The sequence below is a fragment of the Lepeophtheirus salmonis genome, chromosome 7 (genome assembly GCF_016086655.4).
Source record: "Lepeophtheirus salmonis chromosome 7, UVic_Lsal_1.4, whole genome shotgun sequence".
NCBI classification, from domain to species: Eukaryota; Metazoa; Arthropoda; class Copepoda; order Siphonostomatoida; family Caligidae; genus Lepeophtheirus; species Lepeophtheirus salmonis.
The window spans coordinates 28,968,518-28,982,914 of record NC_052137.2 but is presented as its reverse complement, the minus strand read 5'-3'; the positions used below and the strand labels follow the sequence as shown (position 1 = coordinate 28,982,914).

The 14,397-nt window shown below is 32.1% G+C and overlaps 1 long non-coding RNA gene across 1 annotated transcript; it reads right to left on the bottom strand.

The window, feature by feature from the left end:
* Positions 1 to 8,113: 8,113 nt before the first annotated feature.
* LOC139906059 (uncharacterized) lies at positions 8,114 to 11,067 on the bottom strand. The gene is made up of 3 exons (XR_011781262.1): positions 8,967 to 11,067; positions 8,547 to 8,880; positions 8,114 to 8,468 (listed from the first exon to the last, which is right to left on the bottom strand). It is a non-coding gene; the product is annotated as an uncharacterized lncRNA (long non-coding RNA).
* Positions 11,068 to 14,397: the final 3,330 nt, after the last annotated feature.

The window sequence follows — 14,397 nt, the reverse complement described above, 5'->3', positions numbered from 1 at the left end:
ACAAGCCGCCCCACACACTCGATACTCCATAAGAGACGAACACAATACTTTTTCCACGAAATGAAACCTTTCATCTACTTTCAAAATCATAAAAAGTGCTGGCAGACCCATCCTCGTCCTATTTTCAGTGGCCTGCCCTGACAGAAAGAGGTTATGCTCCAAGATTTATAGGTGCATAGCCCTGTCAGTCCTCCCTTTGATGCTGCCAAGACGTCCCTTGGCAGAAAAATACCCACAAAACATAATGTGTCTACTCCCATGTTTGTACTTAAACTCAATATTTTTTTCCTTCATATTCAGTCTTTCACCGTTATGACAAACCTACTATTAAAATTATAGACCGTTATTTTCTTTGTAAGTGGGCAAACATACAGAGTTTCATGAAGGGATCAAATACTAAATTTCTCCATATTCTTGGACGATAATGTTCATAACTTTTTCTACAATGTCCTTTTTTTAGATCCTATTAACTCATTTCTTAAGGGGAGTTTCCCCGTAAAAAACGATTAAGATAAATTTAGTAAAATGTACTTATATGTATATTCTAATAAGATCATCTCATTTTACTCCTTAATTCGAGAATGTTTAGTAAATAATCAAATGATCCGTTCAGAAAATCTAACTAATATGAAGGATAAATCAGTGTGTAATGTTCAAGTACATAATTGGGTCTCCTAGCTTTCCTGACCTCGCTCAGAAAGTTAAGAGGGGGTCCTCGTGTATTAGGACAGTACCAAGTAGCTCTTTAAGGTCTTCCTGATGGCCCTAGCAGTGATTCATTGATTGGGTGGGGTACTCCTTGATCTGATTCTCCGAGCTGGACAGGATCCCCGGATTACTCTTTAAATTGTGCCCTCTACATAATGCTTTTCAGGAGAGATCTTCACCATCATTCTTCATCTTGCCCACATTGAAAACCAGGCTCCTGGAGCAGTTCACGTTCTGGATGAACCAGAATGTCAAAGAATAACTATTTTTTTGCTGAAATAATTGAAAAAAGTAAAATTAAATAGCAGTCCACGTTTTGCAGCCCTGTATATCTTGTAGGACAAGGAACAGGGTCACGAATTTGAGTCCCACTCTCCCTTCAAAAAAGAAAAAGAAAAAAGGAAACAAATTATTTCTTAATTACCGGAATTTTCAATTAATTTTTCATGTTACGAAGTATATGGGAAATACGACAATTTCTCAGTAATTTATTTTGACTTTGTTTTTTGAGGACAACCGGAGGGGGGGAGGTGACCTTTAAACTGAGATACCTACCCATAAAGGTGAAGAAGTGGATGATACAATTTTTGGCCGGATGTAAGACTTTTCATTCATTCATCCATTGATGTTATCACCCATGGACTCAATTTAATATAAAAACAAAATAAAAAACAAGAACAGCTTTTATATAAAACGAACATGGACTTTGATTAATCATAAAGTTTGTCAGGTCATGTGATTAACACACGATACCATTTCCTCTCTGTGTTAATAGACTGACATCTAGGAAATCAGTTTGATATCTCTTTTTCCCCTGTTAATGGGCCTTATTTAACAGATGACAAGCTCATTTCATCAACATACAGTTCCTCTGAGTAAAGGGACTACAAATTACAACATGAACGGAAATAATCTCCTTAGGGACTCAAGTTGTTATAATAACCATCCTGGAAGAGACGCAAGGCGTTAACAACAGTGTATACATCATTTCCCATGTTTGTGATTCTGGATGTAGTTCTGTGAAAGATCACATTTGCGGTTAGGAAACTTCAAGAGCATCATAATCATTGTCTACCTACATCAGATTGAACCTTTAAGGATAATTATTCATTCAATACCCCCCTCAATTCTGTGGGTGGATGATGGAGCAACAACAAATAAAATCAAAAACAATTGAGGATGTCCTTGTGAAAAAAGGAAAGTTTTGTTCACTATGCACAAATACTCACAATGACGTCAGACTTGTAGATAATAAGTGGTTTTAGGGGGAGTTTATCCCAACTCATCTGCACTTGGGCACTGTACTGGATAGTTTTGTTTATTGAATTAATTATTAGCGTTTGAGTTATTGGTCTCGAGGAACAGACAAAGGTTGATTAAATAATACATAAGATAACTCTCCCAGAACTCGTATGTGTCACTCTCTGTTTTTCATGAGCACACTCACACATGGTTATTCAATGCTTAAATATTATCACCTAAGATGACAAACCTCACTCAAAATCATTAAATAACATTGAAAAAATGTGGCTGACTAATTTAGTGAGATTTATGCTTTCGATGAGGATATCAGGAGCATCTTATTAGGGGAGTCAGCAAGGGGAGAGCTGTATGGCTATAGCCCCCCCCCCCTCCAAATTAAAGAATTTTTCTTTTTACTAGAAAATTTAATATTGCAAATTTAATTAAATATTTCCAAATTTTTTTTCCAACAAAATTAATTTTTGGTGAATAGCTATGAATTTTTGAATTTTTTTTCCGAAATATTTAATTGTTTGAGAATGGTTATACATTTTTTAATTCAAAAAAAAATAATTATAAATTTAAAAAAAATAATTCCAAGAAATTGAATTTTTCAAAAAAAAATTACACAGATTTCACTTTTTTTCAAAAATATTATGAAAACCATTACCCCCCCCAAAAAAAAAAAAAAAAAAAAAACAATATATATATATATATTTAATCCTGCGGACGCTTTTGCTCATATTACGAGTTTATGAGATGAGACAAAAGTCCTTATAATATAAATATATAAAAATCTTTATTATTAATAAAGGCAACCTAAATGAAAGCTTCTTTTTTAAAACATAGGTTATCAAGGAATGTCTTTCTTAAATAATTTGTAAAAAAAAAATAAAAATGTTAGTCACAAATATTTAGACCAAATTTTTATTGATGTTTCAATACTAAACTGGTTCTTGATGCCTCATTACGTCATTAAAAACTGTGCTATAAAAGAGAGTTAATTGAACTGAACAAATTCCCTTTAATCAACTCAGTAAAAATGAAAAGGTATTTTATAAAATTATCAAACTTCTGAACTAGACATTAATAAACAGAAAAAAAAAAATCTTTCAAAGCCCATGTAAGTGTATGTGAATGTCCTTAAGGACATTTTTTTTTATAACATTAGAAGAAAAAGTATCAAAATATTTACGAGGACAACAAAAAAATATTTTGTTAACACCAATAGGTAATAAAAAATATTTGCAAACGCCTATGATTATAATTTCCGATCCATTGTATTTTGTCTTTCCTTGAGTTCTGTATAAACTAATGTTATTCCACTACTCTCGCGGGTTTGTTCATCCCTCAGCAGTCCCTTAGTTGCATTAGTAAATTATTAACCAATTTTGAAGAATTTTGTCATTAAGGCTACAAATTACTCGGTAGTATATAAAAAATACCTAGGTACATACCCGGTTCAATCCGAGTTTCAAGTTCTATTACCAGTTAATAATCAGTGGAACCCATACTTACTATATACAAAGGCCCTTAGGTGTGATTTTTTTTTTATCAATATGATATGGAATCAGTAGTTTTCCTGGCAACAGGTTTTTTTTTTTTTTGATTTTCTGTTTTTTTATATCTGAAATGCCAATAATAATCGATTTGGAAACTGCTTCATTTCATTCACCCCAATTTATGAAGGTACTGATGAGTTGTATCCGTCCGTTTGTCTGGATACCATATTGTTTCATCGCTGTCATTACCACCCATGGATTCTCTCCCCCCTTTTGTATTTTATTTTTATTATTTTACTTGTAGGTACATAAAAATTACAAGATGTTGTATATGTAGAAAAAAAAAGAGGAAAGAACAGTAAAACAAAAATCAAAATAAAAGCCGTTCAGATACTTTCATCAAATAAGTAGGGAAGATGTGGCCAGTTGTAGCCCTTTTTCAAGAGCAAGATTCCCAACCAGGACTCCACGGAGCACAATTCTCTAGGGAAGGGATACCCAACTTTTTAATATAATGGGCCGCATGGTCACTTGTAATATTCTAATAGGCCACAAAACCAAATAAATTAAATTTCTTGAAAAATGGCTTTATAAAATAAATTGGTTTTTTTTAATTTGAAAAAAATTAAAAAAATTATCCGCTACATAATTTGATCATATGACCTCTCCATTTTTTTTCTCAAAGAAGAGCACATTCAGCTGCTTCTGCGACCATTCTGAGACATGACAAGGTGTTGAATATGTTGCACGTACTGAATTGGGACGCAGGTCACATTTGAGGCCTCTGAGTATGAAATCTCCATATTACCGGGTTTGGAGAAAAAATCTTTACACTTTCAATATGGAACTTTATCAAGATGTATTTCAGAAACCAGATGTAGTAGGGTATGTCAATAAAATAAAAATAACCAACATGATCTCTTGGCTACTCTAATTATCGATGTAGCCCCCTTGGTAGCAATGATAGCTTCCAGGTGGTGACGGAAGACCTTGTACCCATTGCAGATGTAGTTCTCAGACATGGCACCCCTGTGCTGGTTGATGGTGTCCTTAACGTTGTTGTTATTTGGGTGACGGACGGTGCAGGCCTTGGACTCAGCATGCACCTAAAAAGTGATGTCCAAGGGGTTGGCATCTGATGAGTAAGGGGCACATTTTCTTTTGCCAGAATGGCAAGTTGTCCTCCAACGGCTTCTGGGCCTTTTTGGACGTCTGTGCAGGTGCATCATCCTGCTGGAACACCATATTCATGTCGGGAGTCATGTTGGAGATCCCCAACTGGGTTGCAGTCTCCGTTGGTTTTTTGCCAGCGTCCAAAAGTGTGCGGACCGAAATTCTTTGGTAACGATCAAATGGCATTTTCTCGGCTTCTAAGACACTTAGGAAGATCTAGCTTTTTCTTTTTTTAGTATTGCACCGGAAAATGTTTACCTCATTCACAAAAACCTTGATTTATGTAACAAAAACAAAGCGTAAAGATTTTTTAGCCGTACCCGTAAAAGTCATAGTCACGGTGCAACACCGATCCTCGTGTGTAAATCCAATCTTCTATATATTTGGTGCATGCCAAAACTTCACTAAAATTTGCTATTAAAATACTAGTTTTCCTGGCAAAAAAAAGAGAACCTAATGATATAGCTGCATTATAACAAAATAGTTAGCGCACGCAATCACCAATTTGATCTTAAACCCTTGTACCTATATTGGGATATTAAATACAATTAGGCTTAGTTCTTGAATATTTTATTAATATTTGGTTGTGTTTCTACGTTTTTTAATTGTCGTATTGTAACATACTGTAAATTGTTTCCAATATTTCAAAATATTTGAAATAAATTATGGCTATGAAAAAGCAACAATGTTGCAAATGTCCAAAGTATACTTATCGATATCGCCAGAATCATTCTCATCTCCTTAATGAATAATAAACAACAATAATAAAATAAAAAAACCTTGAAAACAACAACTCAGTTATGAACCATCTTTAATTATCATAATAGCTAAGAAATCAAAAAACGTTATCTCAGGAGAAGAAGAAAAAACAAAGAATAAACAGCAAACTACTTCAAAATCAATAATAAATTTGTAAATGTGTTGTTTTTTTTCGTTCAAAAATCAAATCGCTCTAATGAATGAAGGAAAAGGCAAAGAAAAGAAAAGAAAAAGAGATTTATTAACCGCCATTTTCTTTTCTTTTTTATATCTTTTTTTTTTCGTCATTTATATTTTTTTTTGTGGTTGTACAACATAGATTGATGATTTTTCCAAATACATAAATAGTAAAAAAAAATAAAAATATATATATATATAATAGAAGTTCGGAAGTCTTTTATAGGAAATTAGTTAATAAATATGTATAATAATAATAAAATATAAATTCGGGAAATGATAAGGGAGCATTTATCGGTAAATTATTCAAAATAATAATACCTCCTAAGGGGTACCAATCAAGTATGTATATAATGATATATATATTTATGGTAGATATATTTGTTCAAAAACGCTTCTGGGGGCTAATCTTATGCATATACTGTATACATAGATATACTGTAAGTAACGTGTATTTGACTCCCTATGATGTCATTGATTCACCTGACATTGAATGTGTTTTTGAGATGTGGTCTGTCAACATAAAAGTAAGCTAGAATAATTTTTAACAAAATTGAGTGTGGATTATATTTGTCAATATCTATAAGTAAAATATTCTTACAGTCCGGCTGGGTTTTTACCAGCCACGGGATAGCATGTCGTTAAAACCCTGGATATAGGCTCTTAATCTAATAAAGATTTTAAATTATAATTAAAATTCTTGACTATCTCAACTCAATACATTATGATGCGTAGTTTAAATTAGGTTGAGAAACTTTTTCAAATTTTAAAATGGGGTTACTGGGGAAAGTTGTCGATGAGTAGATAAATAATTTGTGTCAAAATATGAGCTCAACAGAGTGGGTTTCAGAGATTGTTTCCAAATTACAAATGAGTATTGATTTATTTAGCGAGGATAGGCCACTTAACCTATTCACTCTATCCTAAAAACAAGATCACTCTACTTATTTTTATAAAGAGTAACCATATACTGGAAATTTATTGTTATATTATGTTAGAAAAATGTTAAAACATTATTGGTTTGCGCTCTTGATGCATAAAGATAAAAATAACACCGAATATTTGCTTGAAGATTACAAAACTTGATTTGTGGAAACAAATTTGCTTTTCAATAGGGGGGGAAAAAATGAAGTATTTGATCATTATAGTGTAAAAATACCACTCTATTTTCTTCAGAAATTAAACTTCATAGCAAAATTGCTACTAATAATGGAAAATATCAATTAGAGAGGGGAACCTCCAAAATACGTTACAGCTTTCTGAAATTTAACATGTAGGGGCATCCTCAGAATTATATATATATATTTTTTTTGGGTGGGGGGGGAGAGGGGGCATGGTTTGGGAATTTTTTGAAAAAAAAAAAATCGAAAAATTAAAATTTTTAGATTTTTTTCCCAAAATTCATAATTATTTACAAAAAATACATCAAATTACACTTTTTTTGAAAAATAAAATATTAAAATGACATTTTTTGGGAAAAAATTATAACAATGTAATTCATAATATTAAATTTTTTTTCAAAAATTCACAATTATTTATAAAAATTAAATTTTCTTGGAAAAAATTTTCAAAAATATACAGTTATTAAATAAATAAAAAAATTTTAAATTTTTTTTTTTATTAATACATATTTTTCTCTGCTGCAAAATTTGCCCGAAGGATAAAATTATTTTTAGTAAGATGAAAAAAATTCCTTTAACAATAAAATTAATAAATAGCACATGTCAAGAAAAAATAAATGATTTAAGTTCCAGATTCAATTACAATCGTACTGGTTGTACTAATTGCGAATCTGTTTTGTAATTTTTTATTAAATCTGGATTTCGAGATTCTTTTGATTTTAATTTGTTTAGTATTTTAACACTTTTTTAGGTTTGAGGCAACTGTTGCGTAAGAAAAAAAAATTATACCCGTATAACTGAAATTATTTTTCGCAAATTTTTTATGGTGTTTTCAAATATATACTTATATTTTACATGCAAATGGAACGTTAAAAAAAGACTTACTTTAAATAATTTTGATAGGGAAGGATTGACGACTCAATTTGTGAATACTAAAAAATAATCAGTAGTTTTTGTAAAACCAGCTATGATACACACAAACTAAGTACAGAGTAAGTGCATCAAGTACTACTAGAAATGTATATGGAATTAAAAATAATTTTGAAAAAATAAAATATTGTTTCTTGTGTAGTCAGTTTATTAATCGGCTAAATTGCGTATCGGTGTATCCTTAGTATATAGCTCTCAGTGTAGAGTATCTACTGTTTATATACACAGTGGTAATCCAAACTTCTAGTAAGATGACGACATTACGAAAAATGTAATTTGTATTTAATCAAGAAAATACAACTCAAAAACAATTTTTGAAACATATTTAAATACTATAATTAGCTATACTTTTTATTCAATAAGTCCTCTTTCACAAGCAACATCCACACAACACTATCATGATGGCAGCTCGGAACGAATCCAAATTTGGATGAAAGGTGTATTAGACATTCTTCTCCAAGAGGCCACAAACTACAAAGTCAATGGAGTTCAGCTCAGGGCTGAAGTCAGTCATATTCGTACTGCAGAAGTTTTGGTTCTTCTTGTTTGTATGGGGATGTAATGAAGTTTTTGATGTTATAGGCAGTTTGGGTGGATCAACCAACAGTCTCTGCAGCCTTCTCAGTCAGACACCGGCAGAGAGGAGATTACATATCCGTTTTCTTTTCGTTGATACTCTGACATTTTTAAGCTCAGAGACATGGGATACAAACAAAAATAGTTTATCTATGTTTCAGCTGTTGTATGGTTGTGTAATGAAACGTCGTAATTAAAAACAACGAAGATACAATCATAAGTAAATACCACTGCGAGTATAATTATCATATCCGTAAACAAAATTATGCTTTCATTTCAACTACAATAAATAGACAAAATTAATTTGTGTGTAAATAATTTTTTTGACAAGTAATATTATTAATAGATTATTCCATACATATTCCTTCATTTTGATCCAGAGCCTTCAATCGCCAATCTAATGAATCACAGGAATCAAGAATCATTCGTTTTGGAATTTGGTTCTAATCACTGACAACTATTCTCTTAAGAGCACCAATATTATCAAAACTTGATCAATTTATCAAGCTCCCTTCACGACATCCCTTTATGATGTAATCCATTGGGTTCAAATCTGCAGAGAAAGGAGACATATTTCCCGTATAATCGTAAGCCGACAATATATTTTAAACATTCTGCTTCCCTTTGGCTGCCTTCATGAAACTAGGAGTCATACATTGTAACATAGTTTAAATTCCTTATACCCTATTCACCTGGTTGATTCAAGGATAATTAATTCAATATCAAACACCTGTTGTAATAAATGGATGTATAGATATAAAAAATGACTTTTACTTACTGCATAGGTAAGTATATAGCTTCTGCCTCATACCTAAAAAGGTAGGTACTTGTTCTATCTACGTAGAACCCCAAACAGACATTCCTTTGCGGATCTATGTAATCCCTAATAATAAATATATATTAAAAGAAGCACAATTCACTGACGTCACATTTTGTATTGAACTATACAGGGTGGGGATTTTAAATCCCATTGTCCATAGTGAAGTCAATCACTCAAACCCATAGTTAAGGCCTCCGACCCAGCCCAAAACCTGATATAGGCTTTGATGTGAAAATCTTTGTCGAAAATTGGTCCCTGTCTCGAGAATTGAAGTAAACAGGGTTTTCTGCACGTTTATAGGACTCTCTCTTATATGCTACCCCACACATAGTAGGCCAAGGGGTTCAGATCCAGCGAGCTAGGATTGCACTTTTCCTTTGTCCAAAACATTAAGGTTTTAAAATGTGTTTTTAGGGATTAATACCGTTCTAATTATCTGATTTGGACAAACCACACCAATTTAAATCCTATCATGACACTAAATTTGTTAACATGAATTTAAGCTCCCTTGCACTACATATTATCTATGGAGTCATTTGCGTTATTCTGTTTGTGCCCTGCAGATATGCACAGAGTAATGACCACACGGTGTTCGTATTCGGAAGACATCTCAAATATTTTGTATTTGTTCTTATACAGTTTTGTCAGCTAAATCTGATGAACACACATTCATAAATGTAGATTTCAGGGTTGCCAAGATATTGAACTCTAAACTTGTTTCGGATTTAATTTTCCATACCTCTATATAAAATGATAAATATCTGTCAAAAATCTAGAGGAAACTTCTTATAACGGCTTTAAAGGTATCAGAAGGAGAAAAAGCTTATTATTATTGATCACCATAACGACTGCCAAAACGTAAAATGGTTTTTAAAATCCAGAAAAGAGGTCTTAGGAATGCCCCCCTCAAAATACACAGCAAAATCATGATTATTTCAGTAATAGCGTTGGATGGAAATGATTTCCCACATACTTCTTTATTCCAGAAACAAAAATTGGGGCCAGTGAGTAAATTTAGGTCCTTATTCATGGATTCGTGTCAATTACCACAACATGACTTATGCTTGGTAGCAGGACCTTCCTGTACGACCAATAAAATGGATGATTTTTTCTGCCGTCATTTACAAATTTCTTGGACAAGTCAAAGTAGTTCCCCTCAAGCCCTGACCTTAACCCCCTTGACTACTATTTGTGAGTGTTATCCAAATGAGGTCTAACAAATATCTAGAACTAAAATTTGGAAACACCAACAAAAGTAATTCGTAAAGTAGTTCGTCATGCATTGTGTCCAGTTTACAAACTTTTGAAATTATCTGGGCATGGAAAAGTTTACAACATCGAATGGAGGCCATTATGGAGGTATACAATGGCAATGGTTTTGAATAAATCCATCATGTATAATGTATAACTTTAAAAATTTTGTAGAAAAGTTTCTTGAATAATGGAAATTTTTGGCCACATGTACACGTATACTAAATTTAAAAAAAAAAAAAAATTTGCATCCCCCTTCCCCCCTTGTAGTATGTAGATCATAATAATATTCTATTCACCAGGTTTTTGTTCCAAAAGTATTTTCTTTTTTACACCATTAAAATGTAAATGTGAGCATCGTTTTTTTTTTTTTTTTTAAAGGATTGTAATGTATAGCTAGATAGACAAAGATTTGGGTCAAGAGTACTTCATACGTAGTTATTTTGTAATTTTTTTTTTTTTTACATATTTTTATGTCTTGGGATATTTTATTTTTTTTTTTGGCAATTCGTTGTTTCTCGGATTGTAAAAACGGCTATAATTGTTATTGTTTTGCCTTTTCATTCCCTTCTTGTCTGACAAATATTTTAACGACAGAGATTTTCTTGGACTGCTGTTTACTATACAATCTATTTACAAGGTGGAGTAATTAGTCGAATTCTCTTTTTTCTCTAATTGCATATTATGGCCTCCTTATCTGGTTCTTCATATCTACAAGGGTTTCATTCTCGGAATCTCATTTCCCCGGGAGTTTCGGGATTTTATGTAGATTAAGATGCCATTAAAATTACTTTTTGTGAAAAAATGAAAGTTCAAATCCGTTGCTTTTCATAAAAAAAATAAAAAATACGACTAACAAAGTTTGAACAATTTCTTTGAATATTTGGATAAAAAAACGTGATATTGTTTTGATATCATCCGTATACTACACATTACAGCTTGTTAGTACAAGTAAATCATGAAGTGAATTGTATTTTTTTATGAAAAGGAACACATTTGAACCCTCAATTTTTTTTTACTTTATCACAAAAAGGGATTTTATTGGCAATCTAATATTGTACACCTACGTGAAGTCCCGTATTTGATCATTTCACAATACAAATTTCATTTATTTACCGTATTTTCCTGACTTTGAGTTGCACCAAATGAAGAAGACAAAATAACAGAGACTTTTTCTATGAAAAAATGAATACAGGGTATACAAAATTTGGCGCTTTCGATCCATCTACTCTAAATGAACATAGAACAATCATTATTTGGAATTTAGTAATAAATAAAAAATACGCCACAGTAGTTACAAGCATTGAAAGTATATTTCACTCAATGAAGTCTTCATTGTCTCCATAATGGGCCCGATTCTGGCATTGAGCCACGTCAAGGGCCTAAAAACTAGAGCACAATCTAAATTCTTGTATTTCAGGTCAACGCAGTCGATAATTGACTTCTTGGTGATGTGATGATCTCTGTTGAACTGTGACTCAAAGTAGCTATATAGAAAAAAATCCATCAGATTCAGGTCAAGGGATCTAGGAGGCCAAATATCAAATTAGCTCAGGCACTTCCTTCCTTGTGATCACTCGCTTGGGTCGTTTGTCTCTACCAAGGCCTTCCTCAACTTTGAAATCCTTCTCCTGTTTATTCCTATGAACTTAGAGAACTCAGCATTGCTAATACTCAGATCCTTGTTCACTAAAATCATCACAACAGTGCATCTGCGTTCTACTACTAAAAATGGAATAGGCTTGATATCTTCTTTTATATACCCCATGGCTGTCCTTTGACTGCTAAGTGAAACGTTTATATTAATATTTCACCAAAAAAAGAAAAACATTGTGCAATTTTATCATCATAAAGCCTGGAAAAATGCAGAAATCTGAAGTTCTTTATTTCGTTGTTACATCCTGTAGATTCATAACTCGCATAAAGGAAGAACATTAAACAAGCTAAATTATTCAAAACCATACATTTTTTCATTTTCAGAGGTAATAAAAAATATATCTGCAAACTCAGGAATGAGAATGTTCTCCAATCTCTTACCAGGTTATATATGGCCTTTTGCAAATATCGATTATCATTATCTAAGGCATACTTTATCACTTCGAGCTTGAATAGGGGCAGAATAAGCTCTTGAATTTAAAGGAGTGGTATAAAGATTATAATAATTACTTAATTAAAAGTAAGAATTTTCAATTAAAAGTTGACACGTTCATATGTTTTTATAATACATTAAACAGTTCCCATTAAAGATTAAACAGATATAAAACCTCATGAGTATGGTGTACCCTGTATAACTAAAGTTTGGTACCTCAAAATTACAGTGGCATGAATTTATCTATAAAAAAAAGAAAAGATTTTTACAGAATCAAGAAAACACGACCTCAAACCAATTTGTGATACATTTAAATACTATATATATTAAGCTATATTTTGTATTCAATAAGATTACCTTGATGAGTAAAAGAGCTTCAACACCCCAGAGAAGAAATTGGCTGTTCTTGACGATGAAGGTTGTGTTCATGGCGTGTCACTCTGTTATGAATTCAGCTAATCCAAATTCGAAATAGAGGTATGCCAGATATTCTTTTCCAAGACGCCCCAATCTGCAAAGTCCAGGAACTTTCTAGAGGAGGGCCACATTGAGGCACTCCAGAAGTCAGCCATATTGTTGCTGTAGAAATTTTGGCTTTTGTTGGCTTTAATGGACTTCTTGACGTTGATGTTAACGGTCTTTAGAGCCAGGATATCGCACATGCGTGTTGCTCCGGTATTTTTACACTTAGAGACATGGAGTAAAAGCAAAACATGTTTATTTTGGTTTCTGATGTCGTTTGGTTGTAGTATAAAACCTTGAATTTAAAAATAGAGGCGATAAAATCGTAATTAATCGCTACAGAACTTTTGGGGCTCCACTCTGTATAATGTCATAAAATATAGAACAATACTATTACATTTGATTGTATTTCTTATTTATTAACAGAATCCCGCACAAAGAAAATATCACGGGAAACTAAAAATCATCATATATACCCTCCACTATTTATTATTCTTTTTCAAAGGCCTTTGATTGCAAAGACAGGTGCAGAAAATCCATGAGCAACTGAGAAAAAGCAAAAAACTACCAAAAAAATAAATCATTAGGCTGTAATGATTTAATGGGTTACGTTTCCATATTTGGAAGAAAAAAAACTCTTTATAAAATTGATTAACAGAGTCTTCACATGATATTTTGTGCTTTTAGAATCTCAATTGAAGAAATGTAAATTATGATCTGACGAGTTTTTATATTATATTACGTATCTCTATATATGTAAGAATAAATGCAAAATGAATTCGTTAATTTCTTATCAAGGTTTTTAGATACGAGTGAGTATGTTTCTACGGGGAATAGAGTGAGCAAATATTGAATTAACCACAAAGCAGTCTAAAATATATATGTACATTAGGGATATGCGTACAGTACACCGACAATATAGGGGTATCACTGTACTGACACATTAAAGACGATATTATAATAAACAACTGATATTGTAACCGTTATTTCCAAGCCTAATAAATTATAAAAAACTGGCCTGTTTATGACATAGCTCCTTTAATTTCTGGCAAAATAAAGTTGCTCTTGATAAAAAAAAAGTAAAAAAAGAGTTTTCTTTTATGACATCGGACCGAGGACCAGGGTCCAGTCCAGTCTGGTCACATCCAGTCCCACATGTTTGCCCTTATTTATTCGTTTTAGAACAGTTTTGGGATCGGTCCTTACGAGTGTTTCTTCTTATGAGTGTTTCTTAATACAATCAGTCCTTGGAATTTTTCTTGGTCATATATTATACCAAATAAGATATATAACATATTTATTAAGAACATATCGTGCAAAAAATATTGATTTTTCGAATATAATGCAATATAATTTACTCTATTATATAACAGGATAATTAAAAAAAAAAAGTACTAACACTGATCCAATACATATTTATTCAATGTGTTTCATTAAAGTTTTTATGTGTATTAATAAAAATTACATTCTAAATTATTTTTGTTTAGTGTGACGTCCAATAAAACATTTTATCCATTACAATTTATATAAAAACTTGACACAGAAATGGCAGAATCCGCCACCCTCAATCATTGCGTTCAATATTGT